The sequence below is a fragment of the Xenopus laevis genome, chromosome 3L, assembly GCF_017654675.1.
Source record: "Xenopus laevis strain J_2021 chromosome 3L, Xenopus_laevis_v10.1, whole genome shotgun sequence".
Lineage (NCBI taxonomy): Eukaryota > Metazoa > Chordata > Amphibia > Anura > Pipidae > Xenopus > Xenopus laevis.
In genome coordinates this window covers 68,333,980-68,347,316 of record NC_054375.1, presented here as the reverse complement: position 1 = coordinate 68,347,316, position 13,337 = coordinate 68,333,980, and positions in this window count along the sequence as shown.

Genomic DNA, 13,337 nt, shown 5'->3' with positions numbered 1-13,337 from the left:
CTTCGACTTCGAATATCGAAGTCGAAGGATTTAGCGCTAATCCTTCGAACGATCGATCGAAGGATTTTTCGTTCGATCGAACGATTAAATCGTTCGAATCAAACGATTCGAACGATTTTAATTCAACGATCGAAGGAAAATCCTTCGATCAAAAAAAAGATTAGCAAACCTATGGGGACCTTCCCCATAGGCTAACATTGACTTCGGTAGGTTTTACCTGCCGAAGTAGGGGGTCGAAGTTTTTTTTAAAGGGCAAGTACTTCGACTATCGAATGGTCGAATAGTCGAACGATTTTTCGTTCGATTCGTTCGATTTCGTTCGAATTCGAACGAATTTAACCAATTCGATGGTCGAAGTACCAAAAAAATACTTCGAAATTCGAAGTATTTTTCATTCGAATCCTTCACTCGAGCTTAGTGAATCGGCCCCTTGGTCTGCAGACACAAACTACACCAGTTACACAACATACTGTCCTAGGTGGGTGGGGAGGGTGTGACAAGCAAATCCAGCTGGGGGGTCCAGAAAACAGAGGGTTGTGATATTTTAAACACCTATGCAAAACAGATCATCTTCCCAAAGGATTTGCGGATGAGACGTCCCCAGGCAGAAGTCTCTTGTGGGGCCCGTCAGCTTCTAGTTGGGTACCTGCCTATAATGCCTGTTTAACAATTGTTCCTTGTTTCCATTGATATGTTTTGATTCTACTTAGGAAATAATGAAAGTACAAGAAACCTGATATTTAAACAAAATAGTTTATTGTTCTGCAGACACAACCTAAACACTCCCAGTTACTCAACATACTTTCTTAATAAGAACAACATTTATGCTGCCACACCTTGATATGTTTATAATGCTGTCAGAGTAAACTATACATCTAGCATATAGGTTTTCCCTTTGCTTCATATTTATCCATCTGAATCCAATCATAAAAAAACATGCCACAAGATGCCACAACTCGTCAGGTAGAACACTATGGCAACAGAAAACAAGGAATTCCAGTTATCGGTTTCATTATAGTTAAGGTGAAGTACCATACACATGGCATATAAAGAATATATAACCCAAATATATAGCACATTTTACAGCAAACCCATGGTATGAGCTGTCAAATAGCTGACTATAATGTGAATCAATGCTCTGTTTGTCGATGTGATAGAAAGTTTGGGGTTTTATTTGCCTATTGCAGTGGTTCCCAAACTGGGGCTGGTCCTCTTGGGCTGCTTTAAAGCAGTAGCAGTAGCAGTGGAGGCTAAGCCTAAAGGCTAGTTAGGGTGAGAACTGGGGAAAATGTTCTTTTGCTTTCCTAAATATACCTGAAAGCCCTGCTTGGCTATTAGGGTGATATTTGATGTAAATATATATTTGCTGTGTCCTAGATTTTAGTTAAACTGCTACTGAATGACTGATACATTCACAATTTCTTATAGCTGTACTCATTTTCATTAGATAAATTGCACAAAGGATGGCTTTTTCAATGGGAGTCCTTCAAGTGAGGCTTGAACTGAAAAACTAGTGCCCATATTTAACAAATTTCACTTAAATGTACTCTAACCTCAAAACATTTGCTTGCTTTACTGGACACAGTATAGAGAACTGCACATGGTATGCATCATTACTTGACTAATAGTTCCTTCAGTTCAGGGCATGAGCCTGGGAGCATCAAGTTTTTCAGCTAACCTCAGTTCGTATTTGCCACTCATTTTTCTAAAAGCTTTTTGTAACCTGCTTCTTTATTCCAATTGTATCTTAAGTTTTTAAAATGGTTTAGAAAGCACTCCATACCTAGGGGTGATTGATCAAGGGTTGCTATAATTTTGCCAAGGCTTTCAAATTCAAGTTTAAATTGACTGAACCCTTTCTCCCTGAATGCTATACACATATGATATTTTCCCCAGTGATTAACATGTATCTGACTGTCAGTGTTTTAAAGAACTGACATTAATCAAAGGTGTCATTTTTGCAGAATGCCTTTAACTGCTTTTTTTATTATTTATTATTAACTGTATTTATATAGTGCCAACATATTGCGTAGCACTGTAAAGTAAATGTGATTATACAACTAAATGACATGAATTATATACATAGAACATATGGAGTTACATACATCACAATCAATACCGGTACAAAAGGTGAGGAAGGCCTTATGAAGAAAAGAGCATACACTCTAAAGGGAAGGGGGTAATACACAAGGTGTGGGAGTGGGCAAGATCGAATTAAGTGGGTGAGAAATGTGGTACTGTATGTGGTGTTGCGTTTGGTAGTTAAGCAGCGTGAGGGTAGGCTTCTCAAAAGAAGTGCGTTTTAAGAGATTTCTTGAAAGCAGAAAGGTTGGGAGAAAGTCGGAGAGACCGTGGGAGAGTTCCAGAGGAGGAGTGCAGCCCTTGCAAAGTTTTGAATGCGAGCATGTGAGGAGGTAATGAGAGAAGAGTTGAGTAGCAGGTCAGTAGAGGAGCATAGTAAGCGGTTGAGTATATAGAGATGAGTTCAGAGATGTAGGGTGGGGCAGAGTTATGAAGTGCTTTGAATGTCAGGGTCATTAATTTGAATTTGATTCTGAAAGGTAACGGAAGCCAGTGCAGGGATTGACAGAATGGCGAGGCAGAGGAGGAGGGGTTGCTGAGGTGTATGAGCCTCGCAGCAGTGTTCATTATGGACTGGAGAGGTGACAGTCTCTGGAGGGGAAGGCCAATTAAGAGTTACAGTAGTCTAGACGTGATATGACGAGAGAGTGAATAAGAATTTTCGCAGCATCTTGGGTGATAAATGATTGTATTTTGGATATGTTCCTTAGGTGGAAGTGACATGATTTAATAAGTGACTGGATATGAGGAGTGAATGACAGGGCAGAATCTAGGATAACCCCAAGGCACTGGGCCTGGGGAGAGGGAGTGATAGTGGAATTGTTAACTATGATGGATACTTCCGGGATGTTACTGGTGTTAGTTGGAGGAAAGAGAACCATTTCAATTTTAGAGAGGCTTAATTTAAGGTAGCGTTGCAACATCTAGGTAGAGATAGCGGACAGGCAGGAGGAGACGCGAGTTGGGAGTTCTGGGTTGAGATCGGGATTTGAGAGATAGATCTGAGTATCGTCAGCGTAGAGGTGGTAGTGGAAACCATACGAGTTGATTAATTTGCTGAGGAAGCATAGAGGGAGAATAGTAATGGTCCCAGGACAGAGCCTTGAGGAACTCCAACAGAAAGAGGTAGGGGAGAAGATGCTACTCCATTGTAGGAGACACTGAAGGAACGATTGGTGATGTAAGAAGAGAACCAGGACAGGGCAGTGTCACGAAGGCCAAGCGAATGGAGGGACTGGAGGAGGAGAAGGTGATCTACAGTGTCAAATGCGGCTGAGAGATCAGGCAGTGTTAGTAGTGAGAAATGATTGTTGGCTTTAGCAGTTAAAAGGTCATTAGTTAGTCGAGTCAGGGCAGTTTCAGTGGAGTGTTGTGGCTTAAAACCAAATTGTAGGGGTCCACAAGGTTATTGTCAGAGAGGAATGAAGTTAGTCGGTTATAGACTAGGCGCTCAAGTTGTTTAGAGATGAAAGGTAGCAGAGAGATAGGTCGGAGGTTGTCAAGATTGGAGGGATCAAGAGAGGGTTTTTTCAGAATGGGGGTGACAAGAACGTGTTTTAGTTGAGAAGGAAAAGATTAAATAGGTGAGTTAAGGCTTTGATTAGACAAAGATTGGTATTGTGAAGTTTTGAGGAAATTGGATCAAGCGGGCAGGTTGTAAGGTGAGAAGAGGCCAAAAGCTTTGAGACTTCCTCATCAGTGACAGGGGTAAAGGAGCACAGGAGAGACTGGGGAGTGTGGAGAGAGGGTGGTGGAAATCTAGGGGAGTTGAGTAGTGTAATGTCCCTTCTGATAGTGTCAATTTTGTTTTTGAAGTGCTCAGCAAAACGGGATTTGTGCCAGCGACGCTCTTAACAATCAAACACTAATCTGTTCTTAACTCAGCAGCAGACCTGAACTCTAACACCCCTTCTAATTATTAAAGCCTAATGCAAATTGCAATTAAGTGATTAATTACTTGTATTAGTATTTTACATGCAGTTACAAACATTTATTTAAAATGAAACATTCAGTATTCAGTGGTAACTGTAATTAGCACTCAGTAAATGTCAGGAGCGCCCGATGGAGCTCCCATCTCCTGCAGTGTCGCATTCAAGATGCTGTTGCCCAGTAGGGATGTCGCGGACTGTTCGCCGGCGAACTTGTTCGCGCGAACATCGACCGTTCGCGTCCACCGAATGTTCGCGAACGTAACGCAACGTTCGCCAATTTGGGTTCGCCTTAGCTGGCGCTTTTTTTTGCCATTTCTCCCCCAAACCAGCAGATACATGGCAGCCAATCAGGAAGCTCTCCCTCCTGGACCACCCCCACACCCCCTGGACCACTCCCCTTCCATATATAAACTGAAGCCCTGCAGCGTTTTTTCATTCTGCCTGTGTGTGCTTGGAAGAGCTAGTGTAGGGAGAGAGCTGTTAGTGATTTGAGGGACAGTTGATAGTAACTTTGCTGGCTAGTAATCTACTTGATATTGCTCTGTATTGTAGGGACAGAACTCTGCAGGGATTTGAGGGACATTTTAGGTTAGGTAGCTTTGCTGGCTAGTAATCTACCTTCTACTGCAGTGCTCTGTATGTAGCTGCTGTGGGCAGCTGTCTGTCCTGCTGCTGATCTCTCATCTGCATCTGTTCTTCAAACCACTGCCACCTAGCTGTGTGAGCTTTTTCACATTCTGTCTAAATATCAATAATAATACCGTCTCCAGAAACACCACCTGAGTGACGTAGTGTGATTTCTGCCCTTTACAGCACAAAACGCAGCGCTGTGTCAACAATGGATTTTTTAGAAACATATTTGCCCTTGATCCCCCTCTGGCATGCCACTGTCCAGGTCGTTGCACCCTTTAAACAACTTTAAAATCATTTTTCTGGCCAGAAATGTCTTTTCTAGCTTTTAAAATTCGCCTTCCCATTGAAGTCTATGGGGTTCGCAACGTTCGCGAACCGTTCGCATTTTTGTCCGGACGTTCGCGAACATGTCCGCGAACATTTTTTCCGACGTTCGCTACATCCCTATTGCCCAGGACCCATGTGGGCCGGCTCGATGACGTCACACGGCCGGCGTGAGAATCTCAAATGTAAGGACTTCCCGGTCATGGGTTCAATGCCCGATTATATTAATTGCTGATTTGTGTTCCTGGGTTTCCTAAATTGCGGTTTCCTGGATTCCTGACCCTCTGCTAGACCCTGATTCTTGCTGCATGCCTTACTGAACTCTTGCCTGAACTTGACCACGCTTACGCCTGACCGCTTTGGATACCACGAACATGGACTTTAACCCCTAAGCTTCCTCCTTGGAGCCAATAGGCCCCTGAAAGTAAAAACCTACAAACATTAATAATTTATTCTGATTGGAGAAGGGCTGGCAATCAAAGGGGAGTAGCATTATATATTACTGGTACCATCACCAGTCCAACAAAGCCATAACACTCCCTATAGTAGGACCAACTCTCATTCTGCCTCTAAAAAGAGATTCCGCAAATTTATGTCAGAAGAGAGAAAAATGGAAAGTTATGCTCATCATTAAACTATTTTAACCTTTAGACAGGGTTGCAGTGAGGGTATGAACACACAATTCATACATAGACAAGAGCTCCTCTGCACTCACCCATTATCAATTTATTTATGAAATGGAGTCATTTTGTGCATAATGCTACTAAAATGCGCTTCCTTTAAACAACACAGAGATTGTTTGTCCATATATTGCAATACATTATTCATTAAATATTTGTCACAGGCAAGTATTACCTGTTAGATGCTTGATACATTAGGTGAATAGAAAGAGAGGGATGAAATAGGGAATGACTATAAACATTTGAATGATAAATAAGCATATCCAGTGATCTGTGTGTGTATAAAGCAACAACATCACTTTTATTAATATTTCTGCAATAAACCAACAAACATAAACTGGAAAAGTACAGGGTAGTCACACTAAGCCATTGTACCACCCATGAATTGACCCTATTGTTTACTGTTTGAGAGTTCTCTTTAGAAAGGAAAATTTGATTCTGGTGAACTGTGTATTATGCCCTCTATTCTCATACTCCTCGCCTTAACATTATTATCATGCATGCTTCCCAGAAAACAATACATGTTTGTTACAAGATGCCAGCAAATGAAGCTGAACTTTAGAAAGAACTTATCCCCTTCCCGAGTGCTTGTGATTTTCTTTTTACTGTACACAGATTCAATTACAAGTCACCACAATCAACACCATTGTAAAAATATTTGGCCACAGTTTCATATATTTGCCTTTTTTAAAAGCTGAGGGCAAAAATAAAGTTTACCCAGTATTAAACATTAACTTACTACGTAAACAGGCACCATGTTGATATGGTATTTAGCTGTACAAATCATTTTGTGTACATTTTGTAGTATTGCTGTGTGCTGCTGACTGTCAAATGCTATGAATTACAATGAAACTTAGCCCCATCCTGTTTCAGAATGACCAACAACCCCATGTGCTATACCTGTATATAATAAGTATATAATAAGTAGATCATCAGCCAGCTAAGCTTTTGGTTTTCTTGCAGTTTACTTTTGTGGAACCGCACAACCATTGTTTTCCATAAACACCTAGATTTATTTGGGCAAAACCTTTTTGGCTTTGTATGTTACCGTATCAAAACTTGCACCAAACTGACTTTCATCTATATCAATTACTTTGAAATGCTGAAATGTCATTGTCGGACAGGTAGATGGGCCTCTACCAATCAGGTTTACAGGCAAATAGTCTTCATAACCAGGCACTTAACCCTTGAAAACACCTACATATAAAGTCTCTCGTTAGCAACAATGCACCAATGGGTTAAATCTAATAAAATTTCAAGATCACTTTTTTCTGAGATTCAAGAAAACTCAAAAGTTTAAAAAACATCTCACTCTCAGTCTTAAACGTTGAATAAAAAAAAACTTGTCAACAAAAACTTGGTGCATTTCTATAAAAAGCAATGGTAGGTATATTTTCAATATTGAGCTTTTTATTTTTGATTATGCAAATTAATGTTCAGTTTTGGTATTCGGACAAATCTTTTGTGGCAGATTTGTTATTCATGCAACTTATAACCATATCAGTTTCACCTGCATGGCTAGCAGGGGAATACTAGAAGTGTATTTATTATGTTTTGTAAATTATGATAATAAAGAATGCTGCAGAATGTCTACACCTTGGGCTATATATGTAATTAAATTGTGTTTTTTACACTTAAAAATTATGTTTAGGGGCGGAACTACAGGTAGGCAGAGTAGGTGGTTGCCTAAGACACAGCTGGATGGGTTGGTGAAGGTCAGTAACTTAGTCAACAGCGCAGGGAATGTAAACAAGCAAGTGTCCAGAGGAGGAAAGGAATTATGGTAAAAGAGAGCCACTGAGCATGTGCAAAGTTGCATTGTTTAGTAAGATATGAAAGAAGTGGAAATAAGGACTTGAAAATCCTAACAGTTACAGCTGCTACAGAGTACAGTATGTGATATGCATAAGGATATAAAGGACATAAAGATAAAGCCTATTAATTTTACATAAAGCATTGGATAGATATATCTGTGTATAGAATATCTGTGTAAATGGCTTAGTTACATCAATCCATATAAATGAAGACATCAACACTATTTAAGCCAGTAGAAAAAGGGATTGTTTAAAAATGGCATTATTTATGCAGTCGCAATATGCTTAAATAGGAATGTGAGAAGATTATGCATACCTCACAACATTGTCCTTTGAAGACTAACAAAAAATATGCAGTCTTTAGCCTACATACATGTGGAACTGCAAGAACTGATGTACAGCTCTAGATGTGCAGTCATATACTTTTTCCAATCAGGGAATGCTATCCAATGCTGCTGCAGAGAACAGATCTCATGGCTACTGTGCAATATAAAAGGGGCAGTTCAACTTAGGGCAATGATATACAGGGAGATATGTCATACTCATTAAAAATCCGCTACCAGCGTCAATAAATCTCCCTGAAAAGTCCTTGCCCTTTGCTAACATTGTAATCAAGACATGGAAAGGACATTACTTGCAGCAACTTTTTATTGGGTAATTTTCTGCAAATGTCACTGATCCTTCAAGGGACAACTGGTTATTAATTTATTTTGTCTATTGTACACTTCAGCTCTGGTTCATCATACAGTCAGATCTGGTGAATTGATGGAATTGAGTGCTGCTGTGAGGACTCTCATTTGATTTACACTACAGACACTATTGGGGAGGGGGGAATTCACAAAAAATGCATTATCCCACAACTGGAATTAAAGTGGAGTAAAATGTTTGTGTACCTGTACAAGTAAATCTTATAATGACTAATGTCTGAATTAGGGATGCACCGAATCCACTATTTTGGAATCGGCCGAACCCCGAATCCTTCGCAAAAGATTCAGCCGAATTCTAAACCGAATTCTAATTTGCATATGCAAATTAGGGGTTGGAAGGGGGAAAACATTTTTACTTCCTTGTTTTATGACAAAAAGTCACTTGATTTCCCTCCCTGCCCCTAATTTGCATATGCAAATTAGGATTCGGTTCGGCCAGGCAGAAGGATTCAGCCGAACCCGAATCCTGCTGAAAAAGGCCGAATCCTGGATTCGGTGCATCCCTAGTCTGAATGCCAGTTGTTTTTATACTATTACTTAAAAAAGTAAAAAAAAAAAAAAACCAATGCCAATTTACTGTAATTTTCAGAATTTTACATTAGTAACCAAAATAGAATCAATAAGTGGTGCATTAAATAACAATATAAAGACAATTAAAAGACATGAAAACATGTATCCATGCTGTGTTAAAATGTGTGCATTCCAAGACCAGGGGCAGTCTTCTTCTTTAAGGGCGAATACAGCACCAAGAAGATCCTTTAGCAAGTTAGGAACCAATGTAGGTCTATCATTTATAAAAGTATTGTTACAATATTATTTAATACATTTTAATATTATTTAAAATTTAGTGGGTGAGCACTCTAGACCTTCTAAAATATAGATTTGCCATGAGGGAAAACACCAGCATATTTTTATCATTCCTGAACTGGAACCATGCAAGCTTGTAATTCATGTTCATTATGTAATACATAATGCTCTTGAATACTCTTCACTCATGTCCTTTTATAGCTGAACACATATTTTTAAAAAATAGAAACAAGGGATGTGCTGAGACCTCTGCAGCTTGGCATGGGATGGGGGAGCTGATAGTTTCATAACCCATTACGCTGGAGTAGTAATTTGCTTTCAATCGCCTTATTGTAGTTGACCAATTAAAGTCAATTGCTTGTCATGAGTTACTGCTATGGAGTGTTGTGAATTCATCTCCAGAGTTATGCCTTGCAAACTAGTAGTGGAAAAAGTAGGAATTTATCAGGAGAAAGACGGGTTTGAATTTTGCTCCAGAGTAGTAAATCAAAATGTTACTCTTTTTATTGAGGGCCCATTGTGCTCATCAGTAGTTGCAAGACCAGCTTTCTCTAATGTTACACACCTGTCTGAAGGGAGAATTACAAAACAGGAGCAGTATGCCAGAGTAGTAACTCATAACAACCTGTCAATGGGTAGCTCAGATTAGCTACAGGCAACATAAAAGCAAAATGTTGGTTTGGTGCTAACACTGGTGAATTCTCACCCTGGCCTTTTTATAGTGGCACTGAGAGTAAAGACACAATACACATTTACATCTTAAATAAAGCCATAAATTGTAAATAAAAAAAATAAAAAAATACCAGCAATGTACACAGTAGTTATGTCATGTGAAAGGTATGTCCTGCTAGTGTGGCTTGGTATCTGACATTTCGGTTCATTTTCACAAAAGTTGGTTGGTGGTTGGTGAATTAGCAATGCACATATGTCATTCAGATATATCACTTCCTCAGAATGTACTAATAAGTAACAGCTGAGAGTGCAACGTCCATTCTAGAGAATATATAGATGTCAGCTTGCTCCATTTAATCAGAAGGACAGTCTGATTCAGTCGATTTTATGTTATATGGCAACATTGAATAATGGGGTACATATATGTTACCTCAGTATTTATTAATGAGAGGTATCCTTCAGGAATTTCAGATTTAATAATTTAATTCTGGTGCTGGAATTCTTCAATATAGTAACATCAAAAATGTAAAGTTTTAAAGTAATAAAAAATATAATGTAGAATTGCCCTGCACTGGTCAAACTGGTGTGCTTGCTTCAGAAACACTACTATTGTTTATATAAATAAGCTGCTGTGTAGCAATGGGGGCAGCCATAGACAGGAGAAATGGCTAATGTTACACAGCAGATAGCAGATAAGCTCTGAAGGACATAATGGTGTTATCTGTAATCCACTATTTAACCTGTGCCATATAGCATTTTTTCAATTTCTGCCATTGCTACACAAGCAGCTTTTTTATATGAAGTATAGTAGTGTTTCTGAAGCAAACAGATCAGTTTCAGCGCAGGGTAACAGTACATTATATTTTCATTATTTTAAAACACTTTGGTGTTACTGTTCCTTTAATAAAGAGGGATGTTAGAGCTTAGCACTGCTGCTGGTCTTTAACACACAAAAGAGCAAAATTATATTAGGCTGCGCAAAGCAGCAAATACATTCTTATGAACTGACACATGCATCCTTAATAAATCCCTTTCCAGACTGTCAGGAAAATATTGAAAATGGTAAAAATATCAAACTGCTAGTAATTCTTTGGGATTGCCAAGTTAATATTTAATAAATCTGCCCCCGGGTCTTTAAACTACACAGGCTGGATCCTTATGACGCAGAGATGGTTGATGGATCTGCAAATATGTAAGACATAAACATCATTGTCTGTAGAGGTATTTTCCATTTACTTTTCTTCAGTAAACAGGAAACTACAAAGATATAGCTACCTGTGAGCTCAGACCTGTTTCATATATGTGCCTGTTTAGGGGACTGGGGATGTAATGCTTATAGACTGCAGATTGTTTTGTTTGTCACTTTACTCTTACTCAGCATCAAAATGCACAGAATGATGTTCAATAACCGGCAATTTGTGGATTCTGTCAAATGCCAGAAGGGCTGCTGTAAGATGCCATAGACATAGACAGTGACTATTTTGTGGGCTGGTGGGGTGCAGTTTAGGCCACTGTTTACTGGAAATGACAAGACCTATTTGGAATTCCATTTCAGACGTGATATAAAGTGCTCTAAGTATTAACTGGCCAATCGTCTAAGGGTGGTGGCACACGTGAAGATTCGGGGGAGATTAGCCACCCATCAAATAATCTCCTCTTCTTCATCTGACTAATCTCCCAGAAATGCCTTCCTGCCGGCGATGTGAATCGCCAGCGGGATGGCATTCGGATCACTTTGTTTTGCAAAGTCACCCGAAGTTGCCTCACAAGGAAAGTTCAGTCGACTTTGGAAATCCGAAGTGATTTGTTTGTCCTCCCACCGGCGATTCAAATTCTTGCTGGCAGAAAGGCATTTTGGGAAGATTAGTCAACTGAAAAAGAGAAGATTTGTCGCTGGGCAACTATTCTCCCCATCTGCCACTCAGGGGCGCGCCGCCAATGAGGCGAGCTGAGCCGCTCACCTCAGGCAGCAGCGCGTGAAAGGATTCCAGGGGCGGCAAAAAGCCGCTCCTGCACCTTTAAGAGCCGAATTTCCGGTTTTTGAACCGGAAATTCGGCTGAACTATTGCGAGAGAGCACAATTGCGCTCTCCGCAATAGTGTTTCTGCCTCCCCTCCTGACGCGTAAGTTGGTGAGGGGGGCGGCATTGCAGGAGCCGCCTCAGGCGGCTCCTTAGTCAGAATCGCCGCTGCTGCCACCACCCTTAAAGGAGAAACAAACCCTTGCTACTAGAAATCCCCTACCCCCCTACCCTACATAGACCCCCCTCCCTGCTCCCCCCCCAGCCTAGATGGTACCTTTGCTAAATGCCCCTAATTCTTTATTTACCCCTTGATGCAGATTCTGTCCAGCGGAGTTCATGGGCGCCATATTTAGCCGATTCGGTAATCTTCGGTATTCTTCCAGCGATTCGACAATTTCCGGGATTTTCGGCGCATGCACAGTTGTCGCGGCACTTACTTCCCGAAGATTACTGAAGAGAAGAAGATGGCTGCTGTGAACTCTGATGCTCTGATTCTGCACCGAGTTAGAGGATTTTACCAGGGGTAACAGCTAGGCTAGGGGAGCAGGGAAGGTGTTCTATGTAGGGTAGGGAACTAGTAGGGGATTTTAATAAAAACAGTTTACTTCTCCTTTAGGGCTAGTCCACACGGGGAGATAGCCACGCGTTTGCGGTCGCGGCGACAAAGCGCCGCGCCAGTCGCCGCGACCGGCGCAGGCGACAGTTTTGTATGGGCGCCTATGTAAAAACGCCTGTGCTAACCACACGAGGCGATGCGCTTTTCAACAGTCGCCTGAAAATGCCAGGCATTTTCAGGCGACTGTTGAAAAGCGCATCGCCTTGTGTGGTTAGCACAGGCGTTTTTACATAGGCGCCCATACAAAACTGTCGCCTGCGCCAGTCGCGGCGACTGGCGCGGCGCTTTGTCGCCGCGACCGCAAACGCGTGGCTATCTCCCCGTGTGGAATAGCCCTTAAGGTTGAAGACACACAGAGCTACTAGTAACAGCTACTTGTCACGGCTACAAAATAGACAACAGTGATAATTGGCTTTGCTTAGACTCGTGTGTTTTACATGTGTTTTAGCAGAGGCAATTCTCAGTATTGTCTATGGCAGGGTATTTTGTAGCCACAACAAGTAGCTGCTACTAGTAGTGGCTACATAATGCCAAAAAATACCCTGCCGTAGACAATAATAAGAATGGGGGGGGGGCGGCAATGCAAAAGCCACCTTAGTGCAGAATTGCCCCTACACTCACTGACAATGTGTATAAGCAGATGAAATTTTAAAACATGTCAGAAATTTTTTTTGGGGTGCATATTAATATTCAAATTCAAACACATATTTAAGGCTCTGTGCCCACTGCCATTTATAAGTATGTTTGCTGTTTGGTGCACATTTTGTATGTATTACACGGCAACACATAATAATTTAACAGATTCTACCCCATGGGTCCCATGTCAAACGGTATAAGCTGTAGTGTAACTACTATACAGAAAATCCTGAAGAAGGGGGGGTGGGGGAGCAGTTAATTGCCCTTACTTGTAAACGGAAGCTAACCCCCTCAAGTAAGCAAGCTGCAGATAGGGGCTGACTTGGACTATAGCTACAGCTAGGGTTGCCACATTGGGATTAACCGGCCAGGCCAGGTGGTAACCCTAGTACAGCATGTGTAAAGCTGAGGG